A 27,063-nucleotide genomic window follows, 5' to 3' on the forward strand; every position below is an offset into this window, starting at 1 on the left:
TTATGTTTTATATTATTGTATGTGAAAGTTCTAATAAAAGTGTTAAAACTTTCACATACAATAATATAAAACATAACTAAAAAGTGAGAGCGGGGGGGGGCACAGAGAGTAGAGGCAGGGTGCTGTGGCAGAGCTAAACAGGCATAAGGAATTGGAAATGGGGTGAGAGTGGGTGGGGGCAGAGAGTAGAGGCAGGGAGCAGGGTGCTGTGGCATAGAGCGGGACAGGCAGAGGGCACCGGAAGAACAGGGTGAGAGCAGGAGAGGGCAGAGAGCAGATACAGGGACGGGCAGCGGTGGGGTTAGAGCTGAGGGAGGTAACGGAGAGTGAGCATGGCACCAGAAGCACGGGGTGAGAGCAGGGGCAGGGGGCAGAGAGTAGAGACAAGGAGCAAGCAGGGTGCTGTGGTATAGAGCCGGACAGTAAGAGGGCACTGGAAGCACGGGGTGAGAGCAGGGGCGGGGGGCAGAGAGTAGAGACAAGGAGCAAGCAGGGTGCTGTGGCATAGAGCGGGACAGGCAGAGGGCACCAGAAGCACGGGGTGAGAGCAGGAGGGCAGAGAGCAGAGACAGGGACGGGCAGCGGTGGGGTTAGAGCTGAGGGAGGTAACGGAGAGTGAGCATGGCACCAGAAGCACGGGGTGAGAGCAGGGGCGAGGGGCAGAGAGTAGAGACAAGGAGCAAGCAGGGTGCTGTGGTATAGAGCCGGACAGTTAGAGGGCACTGGAAGCACGGGGTGAGAGCGGGGCAAAGAGTAGAGACAGTGAGCAAGCAGGGTGCTGTGGTATAGAGCCGGACAGTTAGAGGGCACTGGAAGCACGGGGTGAGAGCGGGGCAAAGAGTAGAGACAGTGAGCAAGCAGGGTGCTGTGGCATAGAGCGGGACAGGCAGAGGGCACCGGAAGAACAGGGTGAGAGCAGGAGAGGGCAGAGAGCAGAGACAGGGACGGGCAGCGGTGGGGTTAGAGCTGAGGGAGGTAACGGAGAGTGAGCATCACCAGAAGCACGGGGTGAGTGCAGGGGCGGGGGGGCAGAGAGTAGAGACAAGGAGCAGGGTGCTGTGGCATCGTCGGTACAGGCAGAGGGCACCAGAAGCACGGGGTGAGAGCAGGGGCGGGGGGCAGAGAGTAGAGACAAGGAGCAAGCAGGATGCTGTGGTATAGAGCCGGACAGTAAGAGGGCACTGGAAGCACGGTGTGAAAGCGGGGCAAAGAGTAGAGACAGTGAGCAAGCAGGGTGCTGTGGCATAGAGCCGGACAGGCAGAGGGCACCGGAAGCACGGGGTGAGAGCAGGAGGGCAGAGAGCAGAGACAGGGATCGGCAGCGGTGGTATATAACAATAATAACTACATAACTACCAAATGTGATTCCAAATACTGACTCGCAAGTGCCTTGAATACTAGTGTCAAGAGGCAATGTGGGTGCTACTTAAAAACAATAATACGTAGATGACTACCAGAGGCAATTACAATGATTTGTAAATTCTGTCAGTATTTGGTGACCTCAACCACCTGTGATGCAAGGCCTATTCCGCAGACATATGTTAATGATCTAGAGTGCATGTGGAAATATCAAAAGACAGCCCTTTGGGGGCAGTAAACATAATTGAATTTGAAAACATGATTTTATCAATGTGCATCTCATCAACTGAGTGTTCAATTACTAATTTACCATAGCAGTGAAGTACGCACATTGCTATAATAACGAGTGTACGCTATTGGCTTTGTAAATTACAATGCCTTTTATTTATGTTTTTAAAAATAAAACAAAAATAAAGGGCATTGTTCTTTGCAATGCCAATAGCTCAAATTCACGTCAATGCGAGACCTATTGCATTGTAAATGCTTGTTGCTTTTTGCTGTTGGAGCTTCCTTTCGGATTTACTTCTGGAATTGGGTCTGTTCCACAGGAGAAGTTTTGTGTTCTACTACACTTTTCATTGCTAATCCTCAATCAATGTTTCTACGACTCAATGAGGTTTTCCCCCAAATGTGGAATTTACTCTTAACTGGGATCACCTAATGAGATAATTGACACCTTTTACGTGCATTATTCAGTGCATGGCAGCAATGTGGATACTGGAATTAGTCACTCTTTCTCCAAGAAATCTAGAGGGCGGCTCAATACACAGTCCAAACATCCAGTCTTCGATACTACACAAAAAAGTCCTCTACTAGTGAGCCTTAATGAACATCTCTCAGACCACACTGTATTCAAAAGGTCACATACACTAGAGCTCTAAACCAACACCCTGGCCAAAACCAATCTTAACAAAAGATCCCATACTCAAGAAACCTAATTAAAAATTGAACCAGACCGCATTCTTTTAACAGTAGGTCCCTAGGGAAAGGAGACCTGTTGAAGCTTTAAGGCAGTTAGCTATGCTTCAACATTCCAAGCTGTTTGTTTACCCTGTGGGAGTGTTCCCGTTTGACAGTGAGATGGGCGGGCTGGTTTTTGGAGCACACCACAGGGTTGCTGTCCGACTAAAGATTCCAGCCTATATATAATGAAGCTCAATGACGCGGTCACCATTGGCCGGGTTGTAGCGCTTTTTTGCCACTTACTTTTAGCCAAGCTACATAACAGGCACAATTCTGCACATCATCATGAACAAACATTGACAAAGCCAAAAGCTCTTGTATCTGCGAGACCCATAGGCTTTGACAATTTTTTTTATTTCTGCCAGGACAGGAGGGTGGGAGATGCCAAGTAACAACCGGGGAAGGTGAGAGGAAGCAAGCAACAACAGGGGAGGGGGCAAGCAACAACATGGAGCGGTACAGGTGGGCAGAGGGGCAAGCAATAGCACGGCTTGGGAGGGTGCAAGAAATAACATAGAGTGGGGCAATGCCAAAGTAAGAGGCAGCCTCCTAAAAACAAATACAACACACATAAAACTCAGCAAACGGAGGTCTGAATGTGACTGCCTCTGTAATTAACATTTTTAGCTAAATTTGCTCACCGCTTGTTAATCACTCGTTAATACTACCTTCTAAGAACTAGCTTTTTAATTGAGGTTTACCAGGCAGAATGCTTCCACCGTCCTGCCTACTTCTCCAAACCATATTATGTGCCTGTGCAATTAGAGCCCAGCTGTGATTAGCCTACAGCACGCAACCCTAATACAAATATATTTTTCTAATCTCCTCCCACATAGGGGTTGCAGAACGGGACACGGTTATCAAAAGTATGCTTGTCATAAAAAATAAATCCATAATTATTTAACTGCGCAGGAATGAGGCTGAACCCCTTAAATGCTTTAATTATGCAAACTCCAGCAGCGACTGGGTATTGTACGCCACATCTTTCCCATAATAAGCTATACAGCGGGCACAAAGCCTGGCAGCACTAAAAAGCAACTTGTGGCCTCAGAGTGGGAGACCTGTTAGGTTTTTTTTCAGCCAACACAACCGTGTAGCCCAAGATTTATTACATGACTATTTAATTGAATGCCTCGGAGTAAAACAAAATTAACAAAGGCATTGTTAAATTATAGATGCTTTCGCTTTTTCTCTTCATAGGCAATTGAACCTGAAGGGCTGTTTGTCTCTCTCTGTTTTTCATCCTTCCTTAATTGATTTATAGAAAATTAGCATTCACTCTATTTATTTTTTTAGGTCTCGCCTGGTGAAAGCAGCGCATGCGCTGCCCTCGTCAGAGAGGACCTTTTGGAATCAATTCTCCCCGTGGGCTCATGCACGCGTCTGCATGGACAAAGATGGCTGCTTTCGCCATCTGTCCAAAGCAGACAGCATGCGCGTGTCTGTGGGACAGTGGACAGTCCCACGCCATTTTGTGTGTTTAAAACGCAATTACAATGTCATGGGATTTTTATTGTGTCTGATATTCCATTTTCAGACGCTAGACTAGAGGGAACCACCACCACACTGTAAAACAAAAGCTCGAATTGAAATCACCGAGGGGCATAATAACACTTCAGGCATGTTTAAAACAATGCATTGGGATTTCAATCCCAAAACAGCCTTTGAAAACTACCTCTGCGCAAAGTATTATTAAACTGGTCAACAGCAGAGTGTTTAATCGCGTTCCCCTCTTTTTAAATGCAGCCTTTGTGCTCTGATTCCTAATAACTGCTGCATCGTCCTTCCTAGCCAACCACATGCTACAATGGTGTAATGCTTGCTGTGGCGGTCTTTTCATGTCGAAGTACCTTTGGTAAAAGATGGTTGACCTTGGCACCGGTTTTCATTTTGAAATATACACTTAAGCGCCGCAAATTTAACATTCACGTCAACGTTTTAGAACAAGATAGTGAACTGAAAGAACGGACCATTTTGGGGGGAAAAATCGAGGGGATGTATTTTCCCCAGTGACTTCTATTGAGGTAGCCGCAGTTTTAGGCGGGAGACAGCCAGGATACATACATCAATTTTTGACTTAAACATTTTTAAGTCTCCGGCCTGACTTTGGCATATATGGTCTAAGTAAATTTCTTGTTTTCCCTGAGTGAGGTTGCGTTTTCTGCTCAAGCACCTTAATGGGAAATACCAAGGCACTGCCACGGTTTTTGGGCCATTTTTCCTGTTATACTTTAATAGTTCCCCGCAGCTCTAAAAGAAGTGCATGTAAGTGTGTGTCCCTCTAGTGGTGGTTGGGGGAAGGGGTGGGGAGGCGGTGGTTGGTTGGTTGGTGGGTGATGGGCAGAAGTTTAAATTAGTTGATGGGCTGATTGCACAGCTCGCCTTGTCCTAAAATGTAGGCCTGCATGAAATTGTAATTATTTTGGAGTAATCAGAGTCATTTTCCATTACACTTTTGACATAAATGTACCGAAAGTTATGTGATTGCACCCATTGCTGTAGTTATGAGTAATTTGGCCAACAATCCTACAGCACAGGAACAACGAGCTTAGTGGGCCCAAGCGGCTGCTGTCTGTTACTGGTTGTTTTCTGTTGTATTTGTTAATATTTCCTTAGAGCAACATGCATCTTCGGTCTATTTTGGAAAATAGTGCTAAATGCTGGGTTACGCTCCTCGAATAATTCCGCAATATCTTGCATAGTTTTTGGAAATCTTGCATAATTGCATTACACCAAATTAAGGTTGTTATGCCCACCCATGCTAAAATGATATCTGGTTTGGCTGAGGAGATTTTGTAAAAAAAACAGAATATTTCCCAGAATTAGATGAGTAATTTGTCATTGAACGAGGGGCAAAGAATGCGTTAACTGACGGTGTAATGCATGCCAACATTTTAAAAGTGAGAAGAGGGAGTTTTCGAAAAACAAATATCAGGGAATGTATTTTCCCAACTGATTTATATTGAAGTAGAGGCAATTTTAGGCGGGAGACATAGAAAATAAATCAACTTTTGGTTTTAAAAAATGGTAGTCTCCAGCCTGAGTCATGTCTATTGGCATGTATGCAGTGCTCACCACAGAGCTATACAATAGCAAGCATCATTTGTGAGAATAATGCAAATTCAGTGCTTAATTTGCGCAGGTGGTTTCCGGGCGGGGAGGGCTTTGGAGGGAGGAAGGGGGCGCCAGCACCCATTTTTGGGGACCTGAACTTATTTTTCATCTCAGAAATTGACAGAGCAAGTGAAGAATAAACACACCAAGGGGAAAGAAGGAAGAAGAGAAAGAGACGGAAAACCTGTCACAAATGGAGAAAGCAGGAACTTGCAAGAGTGAGATTAAGGGGGCAGGTAGTGTCTGGCAGTGGATTAAAGAGGCCTGAGGTGGATTTAAGGATACGCAGCCTCAGTATTCATTAATAGGGCCAGCGGTGGACTTCTGAGTAGAGCTTTGGGCACTGGCATTCATTCTTTTACAAATTAAGCGTGGAGTATATTTGTCTGAGGATCATCTGTGACACAGAGACAGCCAGTTCTAATGAACAGTAGTCATTCTATGGATCCGGGCAGAGCTTAATTTGTGCCGGTGCTTTCCGGTGCTTAGCACCAGCACCTCATTATCAGGGCCGGGTCTACACACTCAGGTGCACTTAATTATTTATATACAAGTAAAGTAACTTACTTGCTTCGCTAATGCTACTACGGGAGTTGCAGTGTAAGTAAAGTGTTTAACTCTTCCCGGCGGTCGGACTACGGACTGTACAGTCATGTGCAGACTGTATGACACACACTGCACACTTCATTTTGCGGCTGAGCGGCTCGATTGTTGATGCGGCTTGACTCTCGGGCTTCAGGGGCGCGGGGCGGGGGCTGTACGCGGCAGCGTGCGTACTGCGCAGATGTTCTCAAATTGTGCTTCCCTGCGCAGTGCGCACACCACGCATTCAGTGCCACGCCCCAGCATAGCGCTGCCGCGCACCTAGTCTTCATGTTGGTGTTGGTGTTGGCGGTTCGACTTCTTCGCCGTGGCCCGCCGTTCACAAAAACTTCACCACAGCAATTAAAACCCGGCCGGACGACGTGAGCCAGTTAGCCAGGGTCTGGCAACAGCGGCTGCACAGCCACCAGGTGAGAGTGAGTCCGAGACTGAGTCGAAGTCCAGTCAGGTTTGGAATTGGAGGGGATCCTTGAGCCCACACACGAGGGGTAGGCCAGTCCTGTCTTATACAATACATTTTGAATGTGTGGCTTTGTGACCATTTAGACCTGAAGTGAAATTTTGTTTGGAATCAGAGAGCTTACGTTACACATACTTTTTAAATACTTTCAAAACAGTTTTGCATGATATTCCCTTGTATCCTCCACGATGATTCCCTCATAGCAGCGCTGCTGAATTATAGTGCTAAGAAGCCTGCACGGCGCCATTCAGAGTGAGGACTGGGATAGTGCAACACATACTGCCTCGGATTGACGCTTCTGCTGTGTTGTTTTCATGACTATGAAAATGAATTGAATTTCGTCTCTGCTTTCTGAAATGCACCCACAGTGTACATCACAGGGGTGCCAGCGCATAGCTCAGGACTGCCATGCACATGCAAAGAATGTCAGCGCCCATAACAGGGCTTCTGTGATGGGCACACCACAGGCGGCCTGTCACAGGACTGGCTCTTCATATCTCAGGCCTGTCAGCGTCCTTGACGGCTTTCAGTGCACTTTCCCCGGACTGACTGTGCACATCCCAGACCTAGCGCCTATGATAGTGCTTTCAGTGCACAGCATTGGGCCAAGAGTGTACACCGTGCACCGCTCTGCCACTGCACCTCTCAGGACAGCCAGCGCCCAGGCCCAGCACAGGGCTGCCAGTGCACGTCCCAGCGCTACTAGTGCCCACATAATCTAAGAACTTCCAGTGCACACCCCTGGCCTGACAGTTCACATCCTATGGAACGTTCCACGGCTTGCACGGATTGTCACCGCCTATAAGAGAGCTTCCAGGCCACAACCCGGACTGACAGGGCCCCCTGTGCCCACCACGGGCCTGCCATTGTACAGCTAAGGATTGTCAGCGCCGCTAAGAGAGACTCCAGTGCACATTCCCAGCTGACAGGGCACATCCTAGAACAACCTCTGCCCATTACATGGCTTCCGCACCTCCCAGTGGAGCGACCACAGCCCGCCCACTTCCCTGCACCCCATAGTTTTGTGACGTGCAGCCACGTGCTGGTCCTTGTTGTGAACTTCAAACAGCCAGCCCGAGCCAGCGACTTGTGAAACTGAAACCCGCGACGATCAGAAGCGGCCCTCTAATTTAACATGACAAATTGCACGTAGACAAAACAAGGACCAGAAAATGATTTATGGATTTTTTTCGATGTTCTGAGCAAAGTAATGCAACATGAATTAAACATCCGAATGCGAGCTCTACCATTCGTAATGGCCCAAAGCCCAGTGTTAACAAGTATTTATATTGTCCAAATTGGCGTTAGACAACAGACAGCTTAAAACTGTAGACCTTGTCAGCATCCGGAATTATGCCACAAATCCACTATGTGTGCCAATATGATGCATTGTGCCGATTGAAATTGTTTTGGGCGTTTCCTCTATGCCAGGCAATCGCACCTCTCCCGTCGCATACCTCGGTGCTGCAAGGTGATTAACAGGAGATGAGGCCAGCTGCGTTCCGATACCTTCGGTTCCAGTTAGCGCTATATAAAACTGCAAAGGACAAGTAAAAACACACACAAAAAAAACACTGGGCTATTTACATACGCACTCATGTCTAGCAAATGCTGGAAAAGAGGAAAATCGGGCTGCAGCCTTTTATTGATCCAACTAAATAGAAAGACCATTTATATGTTAACGAGGCTTTGTTTATTGTTTCACCCCTTCATCTCCACATGGCAAAGGCGACAATGTTCTGCAGCGTGGATATTTCTTTTTCTATGCAGCCAGGAGAAAAGAAGTTTGTTTATTCCTTATCACCTTTCCTGACCCCTGCAGCCGCTTATCACACCAGGCTGTGACACAAAGTTTGACTAAGGGAGAGTAGGTAAGACAATGTGTTACTAGTTGTTTTTCTTTTTAAAATTTGCACAGGCCCAGCAGGACACATACTTTGTGTGCGCTTCATTTAGACAGTTTTAAGCATTATCATGGCCGATGCAGGACAACAATAAGACAATACAAAATGCCCAGATAACGCTGGTGATCAATGATCCTGCTGGAGAGCAATCATTTGTCTGTTAGTAGTTTTTAAATGCAGATTAACTGCGTTTTATGTGGAAGCTCAGTGGGTTACTGCCCTTGTCACAGAGATCCTTGTGTTACATGCAGTTCAGAAGGTACAATCCTAACATAGGACAGTGACCAATGAACTGTCACCAAAGAGCTGCCTACATACAAAGTTTAAACATGAATGGTATAGTTAGAACTTCGCTTTCTTTTTGTGTGATATAGTTAGAACTTTCCCAGTCTTTCATTATTCTAATGTTTTCAAAATGAGTATGTTTGGGCAGATATACATTTTTATCAGTAAAGCTGACCCCCATGGAATACTCTTTAAATCCTAAGGTTGTGTTTCACCAGCCCAAACCCTCGTAAAATTTCCGTTCCACAGGTATGGATGACACGTGATTCATACACCTTGTAATCCTCATTGGCTTATGTGACATTCCCTGTAGACTGATTTACATACTTGTATGATTCATTGTCTCCTGTATAATGTGTGAGTGGTGTAAAGTACTGACACACACTACACTGATATGAGTAGCGCTATACAACAAATGAAATGCATATGAGAGAGGGGCTACATAAAGATGAGGGGCACTGTTGGAGGGTGGCAGTGAGGGAATCTGAGGAAGAGGTCAATAGGGGGAGGGGCTATGGAGCGATGAGGGACACTGTTGGAGGGCGGCAGTTTGGGAATCCGAGGAAGAGGTCATGGGGTGGAGGAGGGAGCGATGAGTGGTCATGAGGGGGATGGGCTACAGAGAGATGAGGGACACTGATGGAGGGTGGCAGTGAGGGAATCCGAGGAGGAGGTCATGAGGGGGATAGGCTACAGAGAGATGAGGGACACTGGTGGAGGGTGGCAGTGAGGGAATCCGAGGAGGAGGTCATGAGGGGGAGGGGCTATGGGGAGATGAGGGGCACTTGTGGCGTGTGGCAGTGAGGGAATCTGAGGAGGATGTCAATAGGGGGGACCATGGAGGGATGAGGGGCACTGTTGGAAGGTGGTAGTAAAGGTTATTTACGGAGAGAGAGGTTATTGGTGCGACGCCAAAGAAGACTTTCGCATCAGCGCTGAAGCCGGCCCTGTCATGGCCTTCCTGATTTTGTTTATTTAATTAGCAGTCGGGGTCATAAGGGCTACTGTGGTACATACTTTGAAGTGCGTGCTAATTATAATTACCACTATATTCAATGTTGTAAGTTTGAAGGTGATTTTACTATTGTTTTTACTGGGATAAACAAGCCTGTAAGGGAGTGCGTTGCAGAGTCCAGGGTCAGGTGGAGGTAGTAATGAAGAGGGATTCTCCCTGAAGGCTCGCACAGAGGGAGCCCGAGAAGTGTCACTTGCCTGATACTCCCACCTCAGAAACCTCCTCTTCCCATCAAAGCTACTCAACTGTCGAAAGCATCAGCCGATATGCAGGTATTCTACCACAGCACTGGATAGAGAAGGAAGTTGAGGCAATTGGGGTTGGTGAGTGTAGGATTGTGGAAAGATTTGGTTCATACAGTTGAGTTCACCAACACCACTCAACAAGCAGTGGGCTTATAAATGCTCCACTGCAACATACCACACTCTCACCACCTCCGCCGGAATGGGCAAGGCTCATTTGCTATGTTTGTCCTTAGTGTGATGTGTGTATTTTTCTCAATCTTATGACTTCATTCAGTGATTCAACATTGAGGGCAGCACCAACACTCCAGCCCCACTGGCTTGGGTACCTTTCTTTGACATTTTCATGCTTTCTGGCCGGCTGGCCCGGGTGCCTTTGTGTGACGTTTCTATGGTTTCTGGCCTGGGTGCCTTTGTGTGACGTTTCTATGCTTTCTGGCCTGGGTGCCTTTGTGTGACGGTTCCATGCTTTCAGTCCTGGCTCGGTGCCTTTGTGTAACATTTCCATGCTTTCTGGCCTGGGTGCCTTTGTGTGACATTTCCATGCTTTCTGGCCTGGGTGCCTTGGTGTGGCATTTCCATGTTTCCTTGTCTGAGTACTTATGAGTGTGAGATTTCCATGCTTTCTGGCCTGGGTGCTTATGTCAGGTCATCATTTATGATTTACTATGCTTTGAAAGTTGATACAGCTAAATATGTAATGGAAAATGTGTTGTGCACCATTTTGGTTTTTCTTTTCGCAAAATGTTTTTGAGGGGAGAATTCCCCCATGCAAACACCTGTGGCACTCATTACGCTTGCTGTGCTTGTGTGCTATGCACCGTATGGGGGCTGGTGAAACAAAACTTGCCAGGGCTGCTTTGGGTTCCCAGTCCGGCCCTGAGTGTCAATTAATTAATTAATTTTTGTGAATCACAGTGTGTAACTAACTCTGCACACTGCCACCTTACCCTGCTTTTGCCATACCAGAAGCCAAAGCTTAAAATTGAGGCAAACTGTATAGACTTTGTGTCTCTTTCGAGTGAGCGCTGCAGGGCAAGCAGGGGTATGATTTGGAAACGGCCTGAATTTGGGTGGGCAAAGTAGGAGGAGGAGTATTTTCCTTTCCCCAAATTAGCACATAGAGCACTGGAATTGTCCCTTTTCAATGCATTAGTGATTTTATCTAATTTATTTAAAAATTGTGCTTTAAATGCACTTTTGATTTAATCTTTTTGAAAATGTTCACAGGGCAGGGGAACTTCCTATCTAAACCTTACTATGAGGAAGGCAGGCTCCCTTGCTGAAATTCATCTGACTTTTAGCAGTGTCAGTTGATGATGTGGGTGGAGCTAATAGAGGAAGTGGGTGGAGCCAGTGGAGGAAGTGGGTGGAGCCAACGAAAAAGTAGGTGTGGCCTCCGACAAAGATTTGAGCACCTGCACTTCAAATTTTACAAATTAAGCACTGGATCCGGGCCATTATGGTTGCCAAACTTGCTGACAACAGTTGCACACCATGCGCATGGTACACCACATCACTTGAACGAGTACGTCATGGCTGCAGCAGTAAGGTATTTCGAGCTCCAGTGCATGTAACATCATCTCATAGCAAGTGTGGCCAGGCTGCAGCCTCAGTAGGCCACATGTAACTACGTCGCGACGGTGCAGAGCAACCTGAGGGAGTGGTCAGGTTGCAATGTATTCAGCTGGTAAGCCAACCTGAGCTCAGAATTGACTGTGGCAGTAATATGTGCTACAACCGGGTCAAGTCATTGCAAGCTGTCACCAGGCAGCCTGACCTCATCATGATGAATGTACGTAAGTCATAGTTTTGCTGCTATGGACGCCCTGATACCCAGTCTGAGCCTTTTCAGATTTATATCGTTATATATTTCTACTGTATCTATTCATTTATGTAAATTGGTTTCATTATATCATTATACTGCTGTTTCTTTCTTTTGTTTTCCTTTTTCATTAATAAAATCAAACTTAAAAAATAAATGAAAGGGGGGAGGTAAAATGGTATCCTTCAGTTACTCACCCTGAGTGCACATCAGGGTACTCACTGGCCTGGGCTCCAGCAGTGCCATGTAAATATAGTGGCTGGGCAGGTAACTGGCCATAATGCAGGACCACAGTGCCCCAGCGCTCAGGCCCAATTTGTTATTCTTGAACACTTGTATTTGTGTAACTGCATTGCATCTATAAACACACAAACATTTTAGCCACAGTAGATTACCCACTGAACAGCTATGCATAACTCAGCACCACCTCAGCATCACTTAGCACCACCTCAGCATCACTCAGCACCACCTCAGCATCACCTAAAGACCACTACAGCACCACTTCCGCATCAGCACAATATCATCTCAACATCAGCACAACACCACCTCCTCAGCAGTGCACCAATACCGGTGCAGCACCACCTCAACATCAGCACAGCACCATATCAGCAACAGCACAGCACCACCTCTGCATTAGTGCACCACCACCAGCACAGCCTCAACTCAGCACCAGCGCAGCCCCATCTTTCCACTAGCGCATCCCTACCTCAGGAGAAATTCAGCTCCAACGCAGCACCACATCAATATCAGCTCAGCCCCACCTCAGCAATAGTACAGAATCACCTCATTACAGCACCAACTCAGCATGGTGCAGCACCACCTGAGCACTAGCTCAGCACCACCATCTCAGTATGACTCAGTGAGGAACTTCGATTTTCGATCACGATCGAATCGACCCACCATTTTGTGGCCCGCCGCCATTTTGTGTTGCCATCACTCAGGCAGTGAAGTACTGGGAATTTTAAGCCCAGCGGTGCAGGGGAACACACCCTATGACTTCTGGTTCTTCCTGTTTCAGACCTACAGAAACACAGAGTCTTCTGGGTGAAGTCAAAGATCAGTTTATTGGCTGCAGACCAATTACAGGCGTCCTAGAAGTACAACAGCGTGTATGTTCTCAGGAGACTGCTAAAAATCCCAGAAACGGACTTCTCCTTAAATACAAAATATCCTGCTTTAGGCATACATTCCTAGTTTTATGGCATGGTCATTTAGATGTATAAATTTCAAACGAAAAGGCAGAGTCATGATGACCATCCCACATTCCAGTTAAGCCAGCCCGCAATTATTTACCCAGCAAGGCTCAGATCCCACATCAGATATCGATAGGCCCCAATAAACATGAGCATCTCCTGTTTGGAAAACAAGCCATAAAACAGGAACAGTCAGGTGAGAAAGAGATTAGCTGGAGGCTCGTGTTTAAATGTTAAGGCTTTATGGTGTGTCAAGCCCTGATACTAATCACAGGTGGCCAGAGGACGGGGAACTCGTGAGACCGGACTGACCTGGGGCAGCGGAGCCAAGCTGCCCAGGTCACAGAAAAGTCAAAGAAAGGCACATGTGCTCTAAAAGGCCCGTATTTGCTTCATGCTATGTAGCCTATGTGAGGGCAACCATAAGATGGCCACCGCTCTAAAATGGAACCCACGTAGTGATGTATAATAGCGTATACACAGTGCATTCATAGCTAAAATGTTACACAAAGCACTTGTACATACCGCATTAACCATTCGCGGTTCACTAATACCGGGATAGACAGGGGTAGGGCCCTGCCTCCTACGCGGTCCCAAATTCTAAAGTACGACAGCAGCACGGCGAACAAAGTCTATTCTGCCTTTTCTGTAGCCTGGTGTCGAAATACGCCTTCGGCCTCTATTTGCAAAGCTGGTGCTAGAACTAGCCGAGTACACTAATCCCTGTCTGGCTTTTCTAATCCCCGTCTCAACTATCTGTTGGCTCACACTATTCTTTCCTGACCTTATCTTATCGACCGGCCTTCACTGTCTCCTGCTAGCATTCTCTCATTACACAACTGTCTTCCAACACACACAAACGTATCTCGCCACCTGCAAGTTAGTTATGAATCTGTTAATGAATTAGTTTGAGGGTGGGGTGACAAACATAGTTGGAGGAGAGGTCTCTTCGAGTCATCTGACACTTTTGTTTTCCAACTTTTCCCATTGGTTCCATCCTGTTTTCTAACTTTTCTTATTGGCTCTTTCTGTGTGTTGTGGGAGTGCTTTTGAACAACGTGTATGAACTCTATACAGTATAAAACCCTGTGCGCCATAGAGTGAAGTGGCAGTCTCCTGAGAACCTACCTTGTGTACTTCTAGGATAACTGTACTAGCTGCAGCTAAATAAATCTGATCTTCTAACGCCGACAGAGTGTCACGTGTCTCTGTGTAGCGAAGCAGGTGAACTCCGGAGACTTTGGGCGTACCCTGCGCCTCCAGGCCCAAAAGGTTCTGGTTTTTCAACTGGCGCACAACATGGGGCAGCTTCTGTGGTACCGGTTCTGCTCGAAGGTCGTGAGGAACGCCGCAAGAAAATTCCGGAGGGTTCGCGAGCCACACTAAGCGACCCCTGTATGTCGAAAGTGGTCCGAAGGTCTTTTGCAGCGCGGTTACTCCTTTCTGACGGCTACTGACGACCGCTGCCCTGACTGCTGCCCTGCTTTGGCCCTTCCTTTGATGATGTATGGTAAGGCGAGACGATAGACGGGCCTCTGTTGGTGGAAGAAGACATCCTTAGTTAAGTATTTTCGTGGGTCGTGCCCACAAGTTTGGTTCTTTGATTGATTTCTTTGGGTACTTAGATTTATCTCTTGCAATAGATAAAGCCGAGGGTAAGTGCATTTGTGCTGTGTAAACTGAGTTTTACTCCATTGAAGTTTGTGAACAGTCCGGAGACATCGCGAGATGCCTGGTCTGACTAAGTTTGGAAGAATTTGTTGTCTTGGTTGTAATAGGGATTCCCGACTTGAGGACTCTTGTCCGATTCCTTCGGTTGGAACTCCCACATATGAGCTCCATTCAAAACATGGTATCGGCCCCATTGCCTTTAACGAGACATGGACCTGATACACGAAGAAAGATGGTGTTCTCAAATGGCCAGAAAATGGTAGTTTTGATCCTGATGTGCTAGATAATTTGAAAGCAGTTTTATTCAAAAGAAAAGCCCGGCCGGCAATGTTTGACTCTTTCCGCCTTTGGCGTAAGGAAGCCAAACAGAAAGAAATTAAACAAGAAAAACGAGATAGGAAAGCACAGGGTATGACAATTATACAGGCTGCCCAACAGTTCAAAGACGATGAAATTGATAATGCAACTGAAATTTCAGAAAGACAACATCGTATGGCGATAGATAAATGCCATCCATTGTTGCCTGTTTCTCCTTCTGATAATAAGAAAGATATAGAAGAAGATCCCCTAATGTCCCGTTTATTAAGGTTGCCTCCGCCCTATGCGCAAAGTGCCAATGTACCTCAGCCGTTACAGCCTGTTCAGCCACCAGTGGTACTTCCGCCTGTTCCGCATTTGCCTCCTCCAGTATTACCGCCCTTGCCGGTTTTACCGCTAGTCTCAACTTCTTTACCTTCATCTCCTGATCTTAGATCTCCTTTGCCTTCTGCTCCTCCTGTAGTTATCCATTCTTCTCCTGTCAGTTCCCCTAATACTCTGTCTCCAATTCGTATGTCTAATTCTCCGTCTGTGCGTAAGCGTCTCACAGACTCTGTCACTAGTATTCTATCTCCTTTCTTTAAAGCTTTAAATGTGTCTCCGGCTTTTGTTCGAAGACAATCTCGTAGTCAGTTCCCAGATTTTGAGGAACGAGAGAGATTAGACTCTCTTGCACGAAAATGGATCAAGAGGGGTCCACAATACAGTGTGCTTGATATTATGCCTACCTTTTTGCAATGGAATGCGGCTACGCAAAGATACATTTTTAATGTTATGTGCGACACTCTCATTAAAGAATGGGAAGATGTGAGTTCGAGTCCGATCCCACAAGATCTGTTAAATGTTCAGACTGATTTTGAAAAAGGACTTATTGTGGGTTCTAAGGTTGAGGAAGCTGTAAGGACGCTTATCTCTTATAGATCCTTATTGTTTTCTCAGATTTTCCTTGATTCCGATCCGTCAGTTAGACTGACGTCGAAAAATTATCCTATGAGAGAGGTTCCTCCAGTATGGAAGGAAGAGGTTCCAGCAGCTGGTGCTAATCCTCTTATCCCTGCTTATTTCCAACGTATATGGGTACATGTCCCCTGGAAGAGGTCTGAAGTTTTGGCCCTTAAGCAGACTCTACCAGATCCTCGTAAAAACTCTGCAGGTTATTGTAAAGAATTATCGCAGACAGTTGATGCTTGTATTATGAACCTAGCAGATATTGACATGCTAATGGGAAATGTAGTCCCACAGACAATATGGGCTAAGATTCGTAGAGAGGATCACGCGCAGGAACTAGGTGCTACTTGGGATGTTATAACTAATACAGATAGAGACCAAGTGGGTGGCGCAAAGCCTGACGCGTTGATCTCGGAACTCCCTGGTAGAATCATTACCTTAATGAAAACTATGATGCCTGCATTGAGAGTTAACTGGGATAAACTAGCAGCATGCAAACAAAAGAAAGATGAAAGTGTCTCTGACTTCTTTACTCGTTTTGAGGAGACATTTATCGACCACAGTGGTCAAGATATGGCTACAGAGGGTGGACAGCAATTATTCGTGGACAAATTTGTATTCAATTTGCTTCCAGAGCTGTCACACAAATTAAAAGATTCAGAAAGTTCATGGGCTGTTTCTTCTTCTGCTCAGATATTGGCTACTGCGCAATATTACGAGAATAGAGATAAGGAAGAAAAAGAAAAGCAAGAGAAAAAGACGAAAGAATTAAAAATGAAGGTTCTCTTGCAACAAGCCTATCCGCCACGTTATGCTCAGCCTCAAATTCAGCAGCCCCCGCAGTTTCAGAGGTTGTATCAAAAACCTGAGCCATACAATCCGCGACCTTTGTTAGGTCCTAATCAATGTGCCTATTGTAGAGAGGAAGGTCATTTTAAGAATAGTTGTCTGGTTTTATTGCAGCGCAATGGAGCGTTATCTGCTCCACGGGGTCGTGCTGGCCTCCAGTCAGCAAACAGAGGTAGAGGTCGGGGTATGTTGACTCAAGAACAGCGTGCCCTACCTTCTCCCAATTCAATGAACTACTTTGATCAGCAAAATGTGAGGTCTGCACAGTATTACAATGAAGACCATTATGTTGAAGGCGAGAATGAAAGTCTTCATGCTAACTAGGACAGCCATGGACAAAGTAAGGGAGTTGTGCCAATCCCAGTAGATCAAAATGGACCTTATGTTAACGTCACTACAATGGGTGTTTCAGAGCCATTTCTTCTGGATACTGGAGCAATGAGAAGTTCTATCATTCATTCTAAACTCCCTGGGGCACCTTTGTCTGGCTTAACAAATGTTTCCGTAGGATTTTCTGGCGCCCCTGTTCGCAAACCAGTTTCTTGCCCTTTGCCTATTTCAGTTGGTCCTTATGATTTGGAAGCTCCACTTCTGTTGACGAATGGTTGCGGTGAGAATCTGTTGGGTCTAGACCTATTGAAAAGAATGCATGCTACAATATATTGTTCTCCTTCTGGCGTACATCTTACTTTAGGACAGAAATTGGTCTCCCCAATGTATTTGTCCAAAGATCAGTTTCCACCTGAATTACTTCACAACAGCACTTTGGGCCACGGGTCCGAACGATGTGCGTTTTCTTGAGATTCCGCCTTATGTTGTCACTCTCAAGCCCAATGTTGAATTACCACGTATCCCACAGTATAGAATTTCTGCTGAAGGTGAGAAAGCGCTTTTGGGAATCATTCATGACTTGATTCAGAAGGGTGTGGTTGAAGAAACAAGAGGTAATACATGCAATAGTCCTATTGTTCCTGTTCTTAAACGCACTGATCCTTCTCAGCCTACTGTATACCGTTTTGTTATTGATCTGCGAGAAGTAAACAAAATTGTGATTCCACAATTTCCTGTTGTTCCAGATATCACTGCTTTGTTGACAATGATACCTTGCACAGCGACTTGGTTTTCTGTTATCGATCTAAAGAATGCCTTCTTCAGTATTCCCATTGCAGAAGAGAGTAGGGACATTTTTGGTTTCTCTCTTGGAGGCCGAAGCTTCCGGTTTAAGCGCGCACCCCAAGGCTATTGTGAAAGTCCCTCTATTTACAGCCAAACATTAAAATGTCATCTTGATACTTTTCATTTGCCGTCTGATGCTGCTCTTATCCAGTATATGGATGACTTATTAGCCGCTGCCGATTCAGAAGATATCTGCAAAGATGTCCCTGTTGCATTGTTACGCCACTTGTTTAAACTGAATCACAAGGTTTCACCTTCCAAACTACAACATGTTTGTCGAGAGGTTACCTATTTGGGTCATCTCCTATCAAAGGAGGGACGACGATTGACACCAGAACGAATACAGGCGATTGCGCGAATGTCTGTACCATCCACACAAAGGGAAGTACGTGCCTTTCCGGGTATTACTTCTTATTGCAGACAGTGGATCCCTAACTTCTCTCTAATTGCCAAACCTTTGTTGGCACTCACTTAAAAAGATACGCCTCAGCCCCTTCCATGGACTGATGAGTGCCAAAAGAGTTTCACTGACTTACGTACTGCTCTGTGTTCTGCTCCTGTACTAGGCACCCCAGATTACACTAAGCCTTTTACGCTCTATGTTCACGAGAGAGAAGGTTGTGCATTGTCAGTTTTAGCGCAGCAATTTGGAGACAAACAGCGGCCATGTGCCTATTTTTCGGCTACGTTAGATCCTGTAGCTAAAGCATTGCCTAGTTGTCTCAAAGCGACAGCAGCAGCAGCAATTTCTATCCGACAGTCTGCTGGAGTGGTGTTGGATAACACTCTCATTGTCATGGTGCCACATGCAGTGGATACTTTGCTAAACAGAACGAAAACTCAGCATCTTACGAGTGCTCGTTTAACTGGTTACGAGCTGACGCTATTGGCTAGTCACATACACATCAAACAATGTAATACCCTGAATCCAGCTACTCTGTTGCCCCTTCCAAATGATGAAAGTGTTAAGGATCAGCATGATTGTTTCTTCCGTACTGAGGAAGAGACAAAAGGAAGAATTGACCTGAGAGACACACCGCTAGACAATCCGGATGGAACTCTATGGGTAGACGGTTCTTGTTTTAAAATGCCTAATGGAGATACAGTTTCAGCCTATGCTGTAACTACTTTACATACGATTGTGGAAACTGCACGCATTAGACATAATTCAGCGCAAGCAGCAGAATTTATAGCATTAACAAGAGCTTGTGTATTATCGAAAGGGAAAAGAGTGAACGTATACACTGACAGCCAATACGCTTTTGGTGTAGCGTTCAACTTCGGGCGTCTCTGCAAAGAAAGGGGTTTCCTCACTTCACATGGCACTAAAATACAACATGGTCAGTTAGTGACTGATCTCCTCGAATCACTTGCCTTACCCACCCAAATAGCGATTGTAAAATGTAGTGCACACAGAAAGATTACGGATGATGTTGGTCGGGGAAATGCATTTGCAGACGAAATAGCAAAGAAGACAGCGAGAGATTCAACAAGTCGAATGTTTGTGGCAGGTCCTGGGAATTGGGTCAGAGAGAGAGGAATGTATGAGAATACAGTGGAAAGTGTAAAAGCGATTCAGAAAGAGGCTTCAGAGAGGTAGATAAGCAAGTGGAAAGAAAGTACGGGAATGTTAGATGAGATGGGTTGTTAGGTGGAATTATCTGAACATCAACGTTGGCTGTTACCAGATGCCTATGTTCTCCCAGTGGTTACTATGGCACATGGTCCAGCCCACTTAAGTGCAAAAGACATTTGTAAACTTCTGGCTCCAGTGTGGCAGAATGAAAGTATCCCAAAATGTGCAGACAATGTAGTGAAGCACTGTATTGTTTGTTTAATGTACAACCCGGGAAAGGGAACCCCAACTCCAGCAGGTCACTTTGCTCCTCCGACATATCCATTTGAGGTGTTGCAAATGGATTACATTCATATGGAGCGATGCAACAACCTCAAACATGTTCTGGTGGTAGTATGCGCCTTTTCAAGATGGATAGAAGCATACCCTCTAAAGGATAACACAGCCCTATCCACAGCTAAAATTCTACTAAAAGAATTCTTCCCCAGGTTTGGTTTGCCGCGCATTGTCTGGAGTGACAATGGGACCGAATTTGTTGGCCAAGTCATGCAGAAAGTTTGTGCAGGTCTTGGTATCAAGCAAAAGTTCCATGCGGCAAATCACCCACAGTCAGCGGGTTTAGTAGAATGCTACAACGGAACCTTGAAGTTAAAATTAGCAAAGGTTCAAGCAAGTACAGGACTCAATTGGCCCGATGCTTTGCCGTTAGCTCTGCTATCCACCAGAACTGCAGTACACTCTCGTTTGGGACTTAGCCCATACGAAGTGGTGTTTGGCCGTCCGGCTAATGTATGGGGAATCCCTCATCCTAAGAAATACTCAGACTTGCCATATCCAATGTTGATTGACTATCTGCATGACCTTACGACTAAATTGCGTGTTCTCCATCAACAGGTTCAGAGTGCTCTGCCGGAGGCCACCACAGACCCAGGTCATTCCATCCGACCAGGTGACTGGGAATGTGTAAATAATTTTCAGAGGTCCAGAAATTTGGAGCCCAGATGGCGGGAGCCCCGGATGGTCTTGCTGACCACGAGAACAGCAGTTAAAGTCGAAGGAAAGAAAAATTGGATTCACGGTGTGCATTGCAAGAAAGTGCCTTTGCCTTTGCCTTTTGATCAGTGGGTTCGCAGAGGTGTTGGTGACTGTGAAAGTGAAAAGACTCCACGATTCGTGCCTTTTAGTGATGCACACCTGAATGGGACACTGTCTGAGAAAGAGGACGACGGCATTTTACAGGAAGCAATTCCATCACATCGTCGCTTGAATACGACTAAACCACAAACATTGTTCCAAGACCAAAATGTTCCGGGGAAGGAACAATATAATTTGAGACCCAGACCAAAAAAACATTTAAGACTCTTCTCCCTTGTGTAGTATTCTGTCCCGGTTGCAGGGTCACGGTAGGAGTCTAAGTCACGACCTGAGTAGTGGCAATAGGCCTGCAGTATCTTCAGTGTCATTTGACGGTGGAACATCGTGGCTTAGCGATTAAGGAAGATTGCCGTGAGCATCCATTAGTAAGATGGGAAATACACTAGGTAATAAAGAAAGAAAAGATGAAATGAAGAAAGCATCCTGTAAAATAATGTACAGTCGTTTCAGCATAACCTTATGTGTTATTATATCATTGTGTATTGTTTTGGTGTTTATTAGTTGGATAATTCATGCTTTGCAACCAAAAGATGCCTCCCCTTCTTCTTCTTTGCCTTCTTCTACTATCTCTCCACACCTCTTTCATACTCTTCTTCCACATGAACTTGTCAGAAGAACCGAGTATTATAACAATTCCTTTATCCAGCTATTACATCAGCACCAATTAGTGGTTAATACAACTGATTGTTGGGTGTGTGGTCTTATGCCACATACCACAGAGAAAGGAATGCCATATCTAATTCTCCCTTTTTCTTATGAAGGTTCTGCTTGGGCTTACTTCGTCATCTTCTCCAATGCTTATCAAAGCAAATTCAGACGATCTGTTAGTTCACATATTAATTATCCGGATTTTAGTCATAGTTCTTTGATTAAGGGTATGGTAGCTATGGCTAAAATCATGGAAAACAGTAAAATCTCCATTGACGAAAGAAAAGCATACACTAATTGGAACGTCACCCAATATATGTCTAGTCTTAGTAGTAAAGTTGGAAAAGGAAAGTCCTCGCCGATTTAGACTATACCACATCAGGGTAACTTCTGCTTACAGATAAATGATCACTCTTCTGACTATACACGAAGGAATAACTGCTCCTACACGTACGTCTATTCCCCTCAGAATTCGCCTCCTCTAGTGCCGTCTCAAGGCACCTATTTCATCTGCTATAATAGAGCTTATACTTGGTTACCAACGGGTTTCTCTGGTACTTGTTATATAGCCTTTCTTCTTCCCCCTACTTACACCGCTTCCGCAAATCATCACCGAACCCGATACGGCAGAGGGATTATTGATTCAAAGGACACAGCAGGACAAGCGGGAGGAGATTTCCTTAAGGGATTTCTTCCCTTCTGGGGTCCAATGGCTAACAGCAGAAATATAAGGCAACTGGTCCGTGTCGTAGAGACTACAATAGACATCACTGTAGGAGCCTTAAGTAACATCACGGCAGCACTACAGGCGGATCGTCTTATGACATTACAAAATCGAGTTGCCTTAGACTTTGTTCTTGCCGATCGTGGTGGAGTATGCAAATTGATCGGGTCGAGTTGTTGTATTTTCATACCTAATGACGCTCCGACAGTATACCAAGCTATCTCCAAGTTGCACATAATCTCTGAGTCTATTCATCAGGACGAAGGAGATTGGTCTTTTACGGAATGGTTTTGGGGACTACTGTCTAAATGGGGTTGGAAAGCACTGACGTTTCTTGGTATAATCTTGACCATTATTTTCTCCTGTTCCCTTTGTATGCACTGTGGTCCCGCTATCTGTGATCTTTGTGCTACTATGTGCATCCCAAAACCCAAACCACAAGTAACAGAAAACATAAGAATGATGTTACAGCAACAGCTTGATGACCTCATGGCTATTGACGTGGACTCAGATTAACACGTCTATCTTGCCTGAGTTCTGGCAAAAGGAGGGTCTGAGGAACTTCGATTTTCGATCACGATCGAATCGACCCGCCATTTTGTGGCCCGCCGCCATTTTGTGTTGCCATCACTCAGGCAGCACGGCGAACAAAGTCTATTCTGCCTTTTCTGTAGCCTGGTGTCGAAATACGCCTTCGGCCTCTATTTGCAAAGCTGGGGCTAGAACTAGCCGAGTACACTAATCCCTGTCTGGCTTTTCTAATCCCCGTCTCAACTATCTGTTGGCTCACACTATTCTTTCCTGACCTTATCTTATCGACCGGCCTTCACTGTCTCCTGCTGGCATTCTCTCGTTACACAACTGTCCTCCAACACACACAAACGTATCTCGCCACCTGCAAGTTAGTTATGAATCTGTTAATGAATTAGTTTGAGGGTGGGGTGACAAACAAAGTTGGAGGAGAGGTCTCTTCGAGTCATCTGACACTTTTGTTTTCCAACTTTTCCCATTGGTTCCATCCTGTTTTCTAACTTTTCTTATTGGCTCTTTCTGTGTGTTTTGGGAGTGCTTTTGAACAATGTGTATGAACTCTATACAGTATAAAACCCTGTGCGCCACAGAATGAAGTGGCAGTCTCCTGAGAACCTACTTTGTGTACTTCTAGGATAACTGTACTAGCTGCAGCTAAATAAATCTGATCTTCTAACGCCGACGGAGTGTCCCGTGTCTCTGTGTAGCGAAGCAGGTGAACTCCGGAGACTTTTCAACATGCATCACAGCAGCCACATTGCTTAAAGACATTGGCAAAGCCCTTAGCTCTGGATAAATACTTATAAGGTCCCAAAGGCGAAGCCAATTGGCTATGCCAATGCTTGTTGAAGTATGCAGCCATTCAAAGCCTTTCAGCTATAACTGGACAATATAGAATGTCTAAGTAAAGTGGGTCGTGATATGAAAGTTTGCCAAGTCACCTTTTGTTTTGCAACTTGTTGAAGGCAATTACATTGGAGCTGTGGTGGTTTAGGGACCGGCAATAAATCCCCGCTCCTGAGTGGGTGAGCGCTGCAGGCGGATTTGTCGTCCCTGTTTTGGTTTCCAGGATTACAAATGATCCGGGAGCCTGGGAGGCAACAATTGCTTTTGTACTTTGAAAATGATTTAGTACCGATGGATGCTGTTGCTGTACCGGCCTTTGGGGAAATGTTGAGCATATGTGCCGCGCTATCAGCAAAAGTATGGAGCGAATCGTTAATCTGAGGCTTTCGTTTTATGTCAAATAGAAGGAGAGCCAGCGAGGACAATTACAGTGAGATTTTAAAGAGAAATTCTGGCACAGTGGAAATGCAATATTGTATTATCGCAGTGCCCAACAATGGCTTGCACCATGTACAACTGCCGAGTGTCAGGGCACCCACGAGGAATACATATTTAATAAAGTACTGCTTTAAATTACTTGCCTCCAAAGGGTGAATTTAGCATAATATACGCATGACGCATACAATTCAAGCTCTTGTCCTACGTTTGAAAATGTATGTGCACTTTAAGTACGTTTTTATAATAGAAACAGAGCAAAAAAATGTGTTTTTCGAGGCGCAGCCTGGCAGTGAATTCAAAAGCAGTATTTTTCTAGGGCTCAGTGAGTAGACGTAAACAAAGGGAAGCGGACTCCCAGACCTGCACACCTAAAGGGATGGATAAGTCACCTGTGCTGAAGGATACTGAGTTATAATAGCTGGGTTTTGCTGTTTAAGAAGTGCCCGACATCTGGAGAAGACAGTACATGGAAGCGCCATGTTACACCAAAGGAGACAAACAAAATCGTAGCAGAGAAAAACAAGCGCGACATGCGGCCGCAAAAGTGAAACAGTACTCTGGGTTAACAAGTGGGAGGGGTGGGGGGAGTTCGATTCCCTTGCGGGAGCGAGCGCGATAATTGCTAACATATGGCGCCGCTGCTCCGGCAAGGGAATCTCCAAACGTGCACGCATTGCCATTAAAAGCAATGCAACGTGTGCACGTTTTTGCCCGCAAAGCTGTGCCGATTACAAAAGGTCTTTTTCCTATGCAGGGCATGCGCACTGGGTAGGCGAAACCTAGAAATAAAGGGATATCTCGAATGCAAAATGAAACAAAAACATTATTTTAAGGAGATGGAATGAAATCAACACGAGTTAAACATAATTAAAAGGGAGAGGAAAGCTTTACAGTAATGGAAACAAGCCTTTGCAATGCAATAGGTCTCACATTTGTTAAAGTTAGAACTGTTGGAGTTAAAAATAACAATGTTTTTTTACTTTGTTTTTTTATAACAATGGCAATAACACTAATATAATATTCAAATATAATGACACAGCAGCAAATAAACAAACAAAAGTAAAAAACGCATTGTCATTTTCAACTCCAACGTCTCTAACTTTAACAAATGCGAGACCTATTGCATTGAAAATTCTTGTTTTTAATGCGCGTCGTCATTGCTTACCATTAATAATTCTTACCTCCACCCAGAATCTAAGACTCTTATTGTAGAAAGGGTGAACGGGAGGGTCGGCCAAAAGGCCCGACAGGACCTGGCGGCATCTGAACAGAACAGCACAGACAGATCCCAAATTGGCCACTACGCGGTTTGAAAAAAAACGTCCCACAGCTGCTTCTCAGATATCAGCTCATCGTCAGAATCGCGGTGGCTGCTTTACCAATCCGACCATGCCTAAACCATCCCTGCCTGTAATGTTAAGGAAGTAAATACACGGCACAATGGTGACCAGTTTCAAATAATCTATCAATGCGGTCCCAGCCCTCTTAAAATTCCGCTTAAAGAATTATGGCAAGAGCAGATCACAGAGGACCAGGAATCTAGACCTCAACTGCAATTAATAAAGCGATGTAACGAAATAAGGCAAAGGTTCGGAGCTTGTCTTCAGCAGGTCTGGTTCTGCATTTAATAATTCAGTCAACATATTAAATTCACGTGTCCGACGATGACAGTCCGGTCTGGAACAAAACCCGTCTCATCACTTAAAACAGGCGCAAATGTTTTGTCCACTGGAGACGGTCTACAGCACACCTTAACATGGACAAGCATTTGCATTGCAATAGATCTCACATTTATGCGAGTTTGAGCTATTGTCATTGTAAATGACAATGCCTTTTATTTACGTTTTGGTTTTCAAAACATAAACAAAAGGCATTGTCGTTCACAATGCTAATAGCTCGATCTCTCGCAAATGCGAGACCTATTGCAGTGCAAATGCTTGTTTAGATAGTTAGTGAGGATGTTGCTTTGTTGCCAAAGCGGACAACATTGAAGCTGGATAACTAGGTTCGATTCAGGCAGGAGGCTCAAACATCCTGTGTTTGCCGATAAATTAATTGATCTCCCCATGCCCAAAAATTATTATAAATGAACGAGTCCGTCTGAAAAGTGTTGTTAAATTAACCAGGCGAAAAGCAGCACCGGAAGGAAAAGAAAATAGTGCTTTTAAAATAATAGAAAAGCACTGCAAGGGTAATGATACCATACTTAGTCGAGGCTTCTTTGTCGAACAAGGGAAGTGATGTATCGTGGGCACTACCAATTACAAGGCAGTAAAAAAGAGCAACGCAAGAGTCTGACCAATAGTGAGTAGCAGGAGGGAATAGAGTGGTATTATCGATGACAACAGGTTTTGAAGACAGTGCACGTGGGCTGATGTTCGACCTAAAAACAAGGAAATAATGCAAAAAGTTAAAGAGGAAACAAGGAATAATTTTAGGATTGAAAAAGAACGAGAGAAAATGCATTACAGAAAAATGGAGAAAGAAAACTTTTTGGCTTTTTAATAAAAAAAAATATTCAAAGCCTTAAAGATACTACATGGACAGAAGCAGCAAAAGCCTTCTTTATTTGCATGTAGACATGTGCCTGGTTTTGACATCTCATATGACACCTCTCTGACTCCCTCTTCTGTCTTGGCTCTTGAGGCCCGTGCACGAGCTGGACCTTGAACATTTTTGTATTAACATTTGGAAGCTCTGACATTAATAGGTCACATGACAGTGCTGCACTGGGAAGTACTTATTACAAGTCATAGTTTCTTAAACATAGATTTAGAACTATTTCTCCTCAGCCCCTACACAGGTGACAGTGCCATTAGTAAAATAGGAGGCAGGACAGTTTTTATGTGAACCCTGTCTGCATCTCATATCACTATCTAGCAACATTATGGTCTAATAAATCAAACACAAAAGGTTTTTGTGCAGCTGGTATTCTGAAATCATGTATTTGAAAGTGCTTGTGATATAAAATATTTGCCTCAGATCACAAAATTTAAGCAGGGAAGCCGTGATTTATCCAGAATTTCTGGTTTTACTTTGTAAAACTCAGTAACTAAGTCAGTCAATAGAGGAGTTGGCCTAATGGCTAGGGCGCTCAACCTCGGACCTGATGAACTGCGTTCGAGTCTCAGTAATGACGCTGAACATCCTGTGAATCTGGGCAAATCACTTAATCTCTCCACGCCTAACAAAGAATGAATGTGTGTCTTAATGTAACGTA

This window comes from Triturus cristatus, chromosome 7, assembly GCF_964204655.1.
Source record: "Triturus cristatus chromosome 7, aTriCri1.1, whole genome shotgun sequence".
Taxonomy (NCBI): Eukaryota; Metazoa; Chordata; class Amphibia; order Caudata; family Salamandridae; genus Triturus; species Triturus cristatus.